General features: G+C 41.0%; 1 long non-coding RNA gene across 1 annotated transcript in view; it reads right to left on the bottom strand.

The window, feature by feature from the left end:
* Positions 1 to 3313: 3313 nt before the first annotated feature.
* The window catches only part of LOC135104652 (uncharacterized), a 38038-nt gene continuing 28851 nt past the window's right edge, over positions 3314 to 12500 (bottom strand). Inside the window, exon 3 of the long non-coding RNA XR_010270472.1 lies at positions 3314 to 3477. This is a non-coding gene — a long non-coding RNA (uncharacterized LOC135104652). The remainder of the gene's footprint in view (positions 3478 to 12500) is intronic.

Genomic DNA, 12500 nt, shown 5'->3' with positions numbered 1-12500 from the left:
CCCCTCCAACCCCAACCCTCCCCAAACCTGCCCCTCTGATCCCACCTCCCTTCCATGACACGGGGGGTGAAGGGAGGGGCTGGAGGAAGTGATAGGGGGAACTTCATAGGACGGGGAGATTAGGTTAGAATGTTCTCAGGGGGAAGGATGTGACAATGGGGGAGATCTTGACGGTAGGGGGGAGAGGGGAGTCGTTAATCTTTTTTTTTCTTTTTGGGGGGCGCCGCACCATCTGAAGGCGTTTATTTACTGTTCTTATTCTTCATTAGCCACCCCACCCCCTCCCCACACACCTATACTACCCACAACTACTCCCCTCTGATAATCCTGGTCTAACTAACACCCCTCCCCTCCAACTATCCCCCCTTGCTAATAATTCCTCTCTAACTAACGCCACCTCGCCTTTCGCCTCCTATTCTCCCCACAGCTGACATATTCCCCACCACTTCCCCTCCCCTCACAGTGATGCAATAAACCACTCCCCACCCCAACTTCCTTACTCCCAGCCCTTTCTCCCCCCACTCCCCCTACTCTCAGCACCTACTATTTTCCCTCTCCCCTCTCCCCTCTCCCTCCTCTCTCAGTACAAAGATGAAGTGAGACGGACCGGCCAGAGTTATCGTGGAAAACCAAGACAAATTACTTATTTTCCTCTCTCTCTCTCTCTCTCTCTCTCTCTCTCTCTCTCTCTCTCTCTCTCTCTCTCTCTCTCTCTCTCTCTCTCTCTCTCTCTCTGGCCAAAATCAGTGTTAAGGCGACAAAACCTAACGGCCTTACTTTCTAAAATATGTGTTTGGAGAGAGACGGGGAAGGGGGAGGTAAGGGGGACGAGAAATGTGTGTACCTTAGGGAGGAAGGGGAGAAGAGTGGGGTTGGGGGTTGGTGCGGGGAGATACACGGGGCACGGAATTGGGAGAGGGCAGAGTTGTTGTTAGTGAGGGGGTGGGGGGAAGGTGTGGTGATGGAGGTGAGTTGGGGTGGGCGTGCAGGTGGGGTGTTGGGGGTTGCCTCTTGATGGTTGTGAGAGGAGGGTGGGGGGAAGGGATGGAAGGAGGTGTGGTGGAGGTAAAGAAGGTAAAGAGGAGGAAGGAAATGGCGGGAGGGGTGGGGAGGAATGGGGTTATTGGTGGTCGAGGAAGAGAAAAGTTAAAAGAATGAAAAAAAAAAAAAAGAGAGGCAATAATTTTTGTGTTTGGTAAAGAAAACTGAGAAGGAAGGATTGAAGTTTTTTTCTTTTCTTTCTTTTACTTCATTTTATTATTACTTTTTTCAGCGTGACAAGTTTGAGACACTCTGATTGTGTGTTTTAAAAGATGAAAACTACGAAAGCCTTTCCAATATGTCACGCTGTCACCCCAACGCACACACGGCGCGCGTGCGCTACACTTCCATCTTCCTGTGTGTGTGTGTGTGTGTGTGTGTGTGTGTGTGTGTGTGTGTGTGTGTGTGTGTGTGTGTGTGTGTGTGTGTGTGTGTGTGTGTACGCGTGCAGATGGCTTTTGGAAAGAGTGAATTTTTATATGAATTTTGTTCGTTTCGTAACACTATTTGTAAAGGTGTTAGTTTGTTTATTGTTTATGTAGCTGTCAACAGGCATCAGACTTTTACACTCAGTCTCTCTGTCTACTTATCTATCTATCTGTGTCTGTCAGTGCAGAGATCAATCGATCTACATCAAACTTAATAATTAGTGTGCATAAATGTGCACGTGTAACTCAGAAGGTTACACACTGATCTTACTCAGTCGTAATACATACACTCACAATTATTTATGCCTATTCATTTATATATATATATATATATATATATATATATATATATATATATATATATATATATATATATATATATATATATATATATATATATATATATATATATATATATATATTACACACACACTGCACGTACATGTGTAAAACCTTGATAGGAGAAAGCTACATTTTCATTAAACATTTGAGAGAGAGAGAGAGAGAGAGAGAGAGAGAGAGAGAGAGAGAGAGAGAGAGAGAGAGAGAGAGAGAGAGAGAGAGAGAGAGAGAGAAAATCGTGACAAAGTTTAAAATATAAAAGACAAGAAAGAAGTGTAGCAATGGACTGATCAAAATATCATAATTCCTTGTAAAAGTTTGCCTCCATCTTAACAGAAAAACATTCCAATGGTTCTTTAAGCTTCTGGCGTGTGTATTGTTGAGTTCATTCAGGGTGAGGCAGCGCGCCTTCCAGACAACAAACAGACGGCAGCTCTCTCTTCCCTTTGTTCCTGGCACACTGTAATGGTTCACACACACACACACACACACACACACACACACAATATACACAAAAATGAAACACAGATGACAGCAATATAGGACGTCTTCGCCTGATTTAGCTTTTGATGCGGGGACCAAAAATGTGCGTCTTTGTGTGTGTGTGTCTGAGAGAGAGAGAGAGAGAGAGAGAGAGAGAGAGAGAGAGAGAGAGAGAGAGAGAGAGAGAGAGAGAGAGAGAGAGAGAGAGTGCGTCTTTGTGTGTGTGTGTGTCAGAGAGAGAGAGAGAGAGAGAGAGAGAGAGAGAGAGAGAGAGAGAGAGAGAGAGAGAGAGAGAGAGAGAGAGAGAGAGAGAGAGAGAGAGAGAGAGAGAGAGAGAGAGTGTGTGTTTCCTAATGACTATGAACAGTTGAGCCACTTACGCGAAGAAGGAACGTGAATACTTAAGATGTACAAAATAAAGACATTTGGCACATCATCGTAAACATTAAAGGAAACCGCTTGTCCAAACATAAATAAACAGATAAATAAATAAATCCCCTCAGTTTTGAAAGGAGTCAAGCATCAGATAACACAACCACTAGCAATCTTGTTTAAATCTCTAAGAATCACCACAGTTCTCTCATACTAGAAATGTGCACTTGTGGGGGAGGACCTGCAGGGAAGTCTTCATTAAGCTAGTGGCCCTGAGGATGACAAATTAAACCTAACGTTGACAAATACAAAATTACACAGCAATTACGTTCAGTGTATTTTTCACGTCAGCGATGCCCAAAAAAAAAAAGGCCCACCGTAATGCCAGTCCCTAAAGAAAAGCCAAAAAAAGGTCACTGAAAACTGGACGGCCAATACTTTCTGCAGTGGCTGAGGAAGAGGATGCTACAATTATACTAGCAGGGGACCTAAAGCCTGGTAACACTGTTCTGAGGAAGGTAAACCGCTGATAAACTGGTTGGCTTCACTGGAAAAGCCTGAAGAACGAGATGGGGGTAAAGAAAGTAGATAATTGTGATGAGCTGAACACTGAGGAGGAGGAGGAATGAGGGTAGCAATGGCAACACTAATGATGCCGAGGAGAAAACAGCAGAAGTAACAGTATATCTCTCACCTCTTACACGCTTGTTTTGCCGTGACGTCATATTGGTGGTGGCGGTGGTGGTGGTGAAAGTCTCCAACCCGCAGAGTCCAAGTTACGCCAGTACTTTACCACGCAGCCATCACGTCCCTACGAAGAATGCTTGATAGTGGTAATAGTGAAATGACTAAAGATATGAAATTACTTGGTATAGGAAGATAAATAAGTATATAAAAAAATAAACAATAAAAACGACTGAAGAAATGAAATTGCGTGCTGTATTAAAATGAATGAAGTCAACGAATAAACAAATGAAAAGGTAAACAAACGAATGAGTGTATAAACAAATGATTTAAAGAACTGTGCATTAGTGAAAAGTGAATGAATATATATGAAAGACAACAAAACACAATTCACAGCGCGAGAAAACACAAAAATGGATACATGAATAAATGAAAAATACATGAATAAGCAAGTAAACATATAAACAAACAGCTGACGGCGAGACAATGGATGAAAGAAAGACACTGAATGGAAATGACACACAAGAATAACAAAGAGAAACAAATATAGATAAAATACAGTAGAGAGAGAGAGAGAGAGAGAGAGAGAGAGAGAGAGAGAGAGAGAGAGAGAGAGAGAGAGAGAGAGAGAGAGAGAGAGAGAGACTATCCATTGCAAAATCATAAAGTAATTGCAATACAACCTTAACAAGAATATCGAAACACAAGTCAATGGAAACAGAACCTTCACACACACACACACACACACACACACACACGATAAATAACCAAATGCAATAAATGATAATACGATCGGCCGGGGAGGCAATGAACTGCTGAGCCTGACGTGATGTGAGTATGGAGACTAACAAGTGGAGGCAATTCAATAAGAGGATCAACATGTATAGACGCTGACGTGAACTGGTGGCGCAATGCAAGTGTGTGTGTCTGAAGGGAGGAATATGTGGACTGAAGGGTGTGCCTGTGCTGGGGGAAAAGAAGAGATTGTTGAGGTTATTCTTTCCAACATTCCAGCATGATTTTGTTGTTGTTGTTGTTGTTGTTGTTGTTGTTGTTGTTGTTGTGGTCATTCTAATTGATATGAAAGAAATTTTATTTATTTTGTGTATTTATTTATTTATTTATTTATTTATTGTTATTATTATTATTATTTTTTTTTTTTTGACGGCCGCCTTTGACCGCTTTTGGGAACCAGCACCACAGTAGGCTTTTTTTTTTCCTTCTTCTTAATGGTTTGTTGCCCTTAGTCGGTGCCTCTCCGACTCGTCCAGTGCCTCGCTTATATGAAAACACATAACACAGCAGCTTATGAGTTGAAATCAATTCCACACATCATTTGTAAACACGAAGTTCTGTGGATATTACATCTAGAAAATTAAATGACACAAGAAAAATATCTGTAAAAACTAAAAAAAATAACAGCAACAACAAAATAATAATAATAATAATAATAATAATAATAATAATAATAATAATAATAATAATAATAATAATAATAATAATGATAATAATAACCATCTAATTATTTCAGTGTGCCTGTGGTTTCATTTTTCTAGTAAATGAGGGATTTAAGATCCCTCATTTACAAGGCTTCTCATTGTCATCATCAGGAAAAGTTAATATAGAACACCGCATGACTTATAATTAATTCCCACTCCATTTATAAACATGCAATTCACTGAACCTTGTAACACTCTGGAACCCCCTGCCTGCTTCTGTGTTTCCTCCTTCCTGTGACTAGAATTCTTAAAACAGGGAGGTTTCAGGACAATTATCTTCCAATTCTGGATTATCGTTTTTTACCTTTCCTTAGGGACTAGCAACTCAGTGGGTCTTTTTTTTTTTTTTTTTTTTTTTTTAGCTCTGTTGTTAGCCTCGTCCAGTGCCTCGCTTATACGAGTATAAAAACACATAACACAGCAGCTTATGAGTTGAAATCAATTCCACACATCATTTGTAAACACGAAGTTCGGTGAATCTTACAACACTTCTTGAGGCGACTGACTGGACCAACTCAACGTCCCTCTGAACAAACCCAGACACACTAAACTAACCTAACCTAATGTAACCTACCCTAACTTAACCAAACCAAACCAAACCCAACCAAATTAAAACCCAACCTAACCTAATCTCACATAACCTCACCTCACGTCACCTACAGAATAAATCACACCTGCATGGCCATCACAGGTGAGGAATATACAGGTGCGCCGGCCCAGGCCTCCCCTCAGCACACACCTCAGCCGTGACGCGAGCCAGGACAGGTGTAATAAATCACGGCCTCTCGACAGGTGAGCCTTGAGGGAGGGCCGCCCAACCTGCCATCACGACCCGCGGCGAGGCGCTTTTATGTGCCAATGGCATGAACGTGGTGGCGGTGGCGATGGTGGTGGTGATGGGGGTGGTGGTGGTGGTACAGTAGTAGTAGTAGTAGTAGTAGTAGTAGTAGTAGTTTTCTGTAGTTTTTTTCCCCAAGCTGCTCTTAAAATAGTATAGTAGTAGTAGTAGTAGTAGTACCAGCAGCAGCAGCAGTAAAAGTAGTAGTTTTGTAGTTATTTTCCTAAGCAGTTCCTAAAAGTAAAACAAGCACTACTACTGGAAGTAGTAGTAGTAGTAGTAGTTGTAGTAGTTGTTGTTGTAGTTGTAGTTGTAGTTGTAGTAGTAGTTGTTGTTGTTGTTGTTGTTGTTGTTGTTGTTGTTGTTGTTGTTGTCGATGTTGTTTTGTTGTTGTTGTTGTTGTTGTTGTTCTATTAGTACTAGTTTTCTGTATTATTATTTTCCCAAGCAGTAGCAAGAGTAACAATAGTAGTAGTGGTAGTAGCAGTAGCAATAATAGTAGTAGTAATAGTAGTAGTAGTAGTAGTTTTGACCCCTACTTGTTCTCCTTAAAAAAAAAATAAAAAAAAAATGCAGAAATAATACCCATGATAAAGAACCCACATAAATAACAAAGGAAGACCAGAATTTAATAGAGCAGACTCGGTGGCCCTGCTGATCATGTACCATCCATTATTAAGACGCCGGACCGGGAGTGTGTTAAGCATTTATTTCACTCCGCTCCAATTCTCTCTCATTTCACAGCGACATTAAACATTCAGACACCGAAAATTAGATAACTTTTTTAACTGTGATGTGAAGTTTTATTGCATATTATTTTATTCATTTACAAAACCGCCGCCAGACAAGAGGAACAGGAGGAGGAGGAGGAGGAGGAGGAGGAGAGGAAGAGTAAAGAGGATGTATGTGGATGTATTAGAGGAAGACTGAAGGAAGGAAGAACGGTTTGTGTGTGTGTGTGTGTGTGTGTGTGTGTGTGTGTGTGTGTGTGTGTGTGTGTGTGTGTGTGTGTGTGTGTGTGTGTGTGTGTGTGTGTGTGTGTTCTTTCTGTCATTATTATTATTATTATTTATTTATTTATTTTTATCATTTATGCGTTTATGAATGTTTTGCAGATTTACATATTTTTTTTTTTAAAGCAAGATTTTATTAAAGGCTTGTAATGGAATTTTTAATATTTGTTGTACATTTTCCACAGATTTAAAGTGTGCGTGCGTGCGTGCGTGCGTGCGTGTGTATATGAGAAAACAATATATACATGAAACATTACACAATTTCATAATACAGAGACAAAAACTGAAGGAAGGTGATATAGGAAGTAGTGTGTGTGTGTGTGTGTGTGTGTGTGTGTGTGTGTGTGTGTGTGTGTGTGTGTGTGTGTGTGTGTAGAGGGAAGGGAGGGAAACAAACAAGAACAAGTGAAGAACAAAATCTACCTGTCTGTTCTGTGTTCTATCCTGCACAAACTCTGTCGTCCCTCGTTCGCTAGTTCATGACTGCAACACACACACACACACACACACAACATGAATATGGATACGGAGACAGAACTACACACATGTAAACTACAACTAAGTAAAATACAAGAAGGTAAATGCAATTCTCTCTCCCTCTCCCTCCCTCCCTCTCTCTCTCTCTCTCTCTCTCTCTCTCTCTCTCTCTCTCTCTCTCTCTCTCTCTCTCTCTCTCTCTCTCTCTCTCTCTCTCTCTCTCTCTCTCTCTCTCTCTCACACACATTTAGCGCTTCCTACCAGTGCTTCACCACAAGCTAATATATATAATCTAGAAATAAACACACAAACAAACAAACATGTTATTATGAAAGCCTTTCTCTAATATTTCAGGTAATTTTTTTTTTCATATAATACACACACACACGCACGCACGCACACTTCAAATCTGTACAAAATATAATATAGCAAAATATTAAAAATTCTATCACAAGCCTTTGTAAAACCTTCCTTTTTAAACAGTAAATCTCCAAAAAAACATACATAAACTCGTAAACGCTACAAATAATAATAATAATAATAATAATAATAATAATAATAATAATAATAATAATAATAATAATAACAATAATAATGATAATAATAACAACAACAATAATAATGATAATAATACAAGAAGCAAACAAAATAATATACAAACCATTCTCTCTCTCTCTCTCTCTCTCTCTCTCTCTCTCTCTCTCTCTCTCTCTCTCTCTCTCTCTCTCTCTCTCTCTCTCTCTCTCTCTCTCTCTCTCTCTCTCTCTCTCAAATACCACGAAGGAGAGAGACCATAATGAAATCACAAACAAAACCTTAATCTGGCTTCATTTTTCTTCTGCCAAGCCAAGTTCTGAGGTCCAGCCACTCCCTCACCTCCCTCCCTCGCCTCCTTCCCTGCATCCCTCTCTCTCTCTCTCCCTCCCTGCCTGCCTGCCTGTCTGCCGTGCGTTTGAACCATCACGATATAAATAAATAACCATGAAGTCTATTGTAAAGTCACAAGTGTACATTCATTCGTATTTTTCACCACGTACCATTTTACTTATTTTTTTTTATTTCCTCTCTCTCTCTCTCTCTCTCATCTCTCTATCTCTCTCTCTCTCTATCTCTCTCTCTCTCTCTCTCTCTCTCTCTCTCCTTCCAGGGGGTGTAGGTCTGACGTTGAGGAGGATTTGGTAGGGGAAAGTGATGGGTTGGAGGTGAATAAGGAGAGAGGGATGAGATGGGGAATGAAATGAGAAATGAAAGAGATGAAGTGAAGAGGAGGAAGGGAAGGAATGAAGTGGAGGGAGAAGAAGAAGGAAAGAGTGACAAGGAAAGAGAATGGGGGGAAAGGGTTAAGCAAGTGAAGATGTGTGAAGAAGAAAGATTTGGAAATGAGGGGAAGGGGAGAGGAAGGGAGACGATGAAGTGGCGGGGTGGGGGTGTTAGAAGTTAGAGGCGGGGATGTGTAGGGAAAGGAATAAAGAAGAAGGGGAGGGAAAGGCGTGAAGGAGGAAAGGGGAGGTAAAAGAATAAAGAGAAAGAGGAGAGGAAGGGAAGTAGAAGGTAATGGGATGGGGAGAAATAAAGAGGAAAGGGAGAGAAAAGAGTTAAGGAGAAAGGGAAAGAAATATAAAGTAAGGAGGAGAGTCAAGGAGAAAGGAAAGAAATATAAAGTAAGGAGGAGAGAAGAAGAGAGAAGAAAAGGAAGGAGGAGAAGGAGGAGGAGGAGACCAGAAAAAAAATAACACGTAAATTAATAAACAATGAAACGGCAAAACAAAATTCAGAATATATATAACAGAAATACGCACAAAACCCTCGTAAACGGCTGCTGTATAACTTTCAATTGCTTAATGAAAAATGTATAATAAAACACGGTACACAAAAAAAAAGAACAAAAGCTTCGTACGATCCCTAAAAATAAAATAAATAGAGAAGATCGGTGCATATTCATTTAAAAGACTAAAAAAAAAAAAAAATAGTTATGAGTGGACATTTTGTATGAAGCATGAAGCAATATCGCTGAAATGTTATTGAACTGAAATACTACTAAGAAGTGAAGCCTCTCGAGCGGCGCGGCGCTTCACTTTGGTAATGAAACGACAAACGAACCTTCTGTGTGTGTGTGTGTGTGTGTGTGTGTGTGTGTGTGTGTGTGTGTGTGTATCCGTATGTCTGCCGTTTCGAAACATTGTGTGTATGTATATATATGTGTGTGTGTGTGTGCATCTGTTACCTGTCTGTCTGGCCTCTTCACCTGCAGCAAAGGAAGGGACAGCCAGACAGACAGACAGACACACATACACACATATTGAGTTCCATGAAATCTGACGACATGCATATGTTTCCACCAGGCGATGTTGATTTGCTTGGATGCATCTTTTTCTTTTTTTATTTCTACTTTTTTTTTTTTTTTGGTGTGTGTGTGTGTGTATGTGTTAGGTGTGCTCTATAAATTATTCGTCTTTATCTACTTATCTGGCTTCCCACATGCCTGCATCCATCTACTCACGTGTCTGTCTGTATGTATCCCCCAACGAGTGTCTGTCTATCTGCCTATGCATCTATCTATAAGTTAAAGACGTGTAGAGAGAAGCTGACATTTGAGTTAGCACATACGTCTTTCATATACAGTGTCTTGAATAAAACATCAGTATTCCAATCTGTCTTGCTATAAAAATAATATGTATAGCTGATAGAAGTTGGAGTTTTAAGCACAATTTTTTTCTTTCTTTTTTTTTTTAAATGTTAAGTTTGGTGAATAAAATAAGTATGCATCAGTTATTCCACACAGACACAGAAAACATCAGAAGCTTATCGTATCGAGTAATTTCTTTTGCCTTTCCTTAATTTACATAACTCAGGTTCGGCGTATAAAATAACTGTATCAATCTACATTACGTCACTCAGGCAGCGTATCACTTGCTTATCATTAGAGAGTAATTACTTTGCTTTCTTTCATTTAAATAACTCTTGCACCTTTTCCGTATCTAACATCAGCCACCACACCATCACGTAGTACACCACCACCGCCACCACCACCACCACCACCCCATTTCCTGGCAGCTCGGAATTAGGAAATGAATGAGAGAAAAAAATGCATTCCGTAGAATTAAAACCCTTGACCCAGAAAAGTATTCCCCTTGCAGTGGTGTGTGTGTGTGTGTGTGTGTGTGTGTGTGTGTGTGTGTGTGTGTGTGTGTGTGTGCGTGCGTGTTTGCCAAGTGGTAGTATACAGGATTCACTCTAAGCTCATGTTGTTCGGTCAGTATCGCTACTTTTATAAACAATTCAACTTTTTAAAACGTATGAATGTTCTTTACCCCACCACAACCACCACCACCACCATCGCCGCCACCACCACCACCACTACCTCATATCAATGCCTCTGTTTAGGAGAGACTCAACTTTCTTTACATTATTCAAGTATTGTGGTTCTTCCTTATTCTGTATTCATGACTTCGCTCTGTTCCTCCACCAGCCATCCCTCACCACCTGATCTCCTCCTCCTCCTCCTCCTCCTCCTGTTCCTCCTCCTCCTCCTCTTCCTCCACCATTCCCTTTAAACAGTGCGTGCGTGTGCGTGTGTGCGTGTGCGTGCGCTGTAACTCTTCCAGTGACGGCGCTGCATTACTAACTTTGCAGAATATTTACGAGGGTTTAAATAAGGAAAGGCGTGGGATTGAGTGAGTCTGTGACGTGACGTGACGTGATGTGACGTGGCCGTGATATTCCTCTATTGCGCCCCGGGAGATTGGCAAAACACACTCGTAAGTAAGCAGTGAGGCAGCAGTATATCTTGTCCCCACCTCCACCTGTGCAGCTAATTCACTTTCTCACAGGTATATTCACCCATGCCAGCCCATCTATCTCCTGAACACACCCTTTACTCATTCGAAGCCCATCTACGGAAAATTCTGAAGCAGTGAGTAAACACTTAATTTTGTCCCGACCTTCACCTCTGCAGCTGTTCAGTCTCCCGGGCACATTCACTTATGATAACTCGTACTCGCAACACACACCTTCACCCATGCTAATGTATCTTCTGCACTCATCTGTACTAACACATTATCTTGCCTCTCCACCTTCACTTCTATAGCTCTCCATTCCCACAAGTATCTTCACCTGTGCTAGTTTCATCTATCTACTGTACTCATCTCTACTCACTTTACTTCAAACTCACCCTCACCTGAGTTAACCTAATTTACTTAACCTTACCCACTTCACTGCAAATACACACTCTTATTTACCTGTCTGCTTTCACTCACCCAAATCTAAATTATCTATCTGCCTTTATTCACTCAAATTCACTGCCCTCACCTGTCCTTCTCAATACTCATCTACCTGTTCATTATCTCAATATAACACTCATCCAGTCTCACCTGATATTATTCACCCTTACAAAACTCAATTTATTCACTGAAATCTAACAAATCCTCATCCTATTCATTTATCCACATCCACCACACACCCACGGTCACCCACCACACACCCATCCACCCATTTCACTGATATTTCCTACCTTATATTACTCATCCAATACCAAAATCCACCTTATCCAATGAAATCCAACCCACTCTTACCCTACCCATCTATCCCTACACACACACACACACACACACACAAGCACATACTCACCCACTCATCCATTTCCAAATTCATTTCAATGTGGGCGTGGGAATGAACTCACAAATCTAAAGAAATTATATTAACTTTCTTTTTTTTTTATTCAACTCACAACTAAAGGAAAGAATTACCCGATGTTTCTTCAAGATTTAGGTAGAGTTCCGGCTCACCTGCATGACAATAAAAATACCTGAGCAGCGGCACCCCTAATGAACGGTCTACCTACCGACCTGGACACCTGCACACCTGGATATGAAGGCAAATAAAAGTGAAGGAAAGTCTCGTATTTACTTCCCTCACCGCGGCTTCATTTCTGGGAAGTCACCACGACCTCCACCTTCACCACCACCACCACCACCACCACCACAGCCACCGTCATCATCATTACCAATACGTGGACAGCCTTTTACTGGGCCAAAGCATGACATCATCACGGGTAAATATTCCTGTCTGTCTGTATGTTTGTGTATCTTTTTCTCTCTCCTCACTTCCATCAATCAATCTATCTGTTTATCTCCTCTCAATTTTATTAACTTATTTTTATCTCTACTATTCATCTATTCCACAGTGTCTAGTTGCAGCACCTTAATCAGTCAGTCAGTCAGTCAGTCAGTCAGTCAGTCAGTCAGTCAGTCAGTCAGTCAGTCAGTCAGTCAGTCAGTCAGTCAGTCAGCCAGCCAGCCAGCCAGCCAGCCAGCCAGCCAGCCAG

The sequence above is a fragment of the Scylla paramamosain genome, chromosome 11 (assembly GCF_035594125.1).
Source record: "Scylla paramamosain isolate STU-SP2022 chromosome 11, ASM3559412v1, whole genome shotgun sequence".
Taxonomy (NCBI): Eukaryota; Metazoa; Arthropoda; class Malacostraca; order Decapoda; family Portunidae; genus Scylla; species Scylla paramamosain.
The sequence above is the reverse complement of the archived record's forward strand: the minus strand, read 5'-3'. Positions and strand labels throughout refer to the sequence as shown.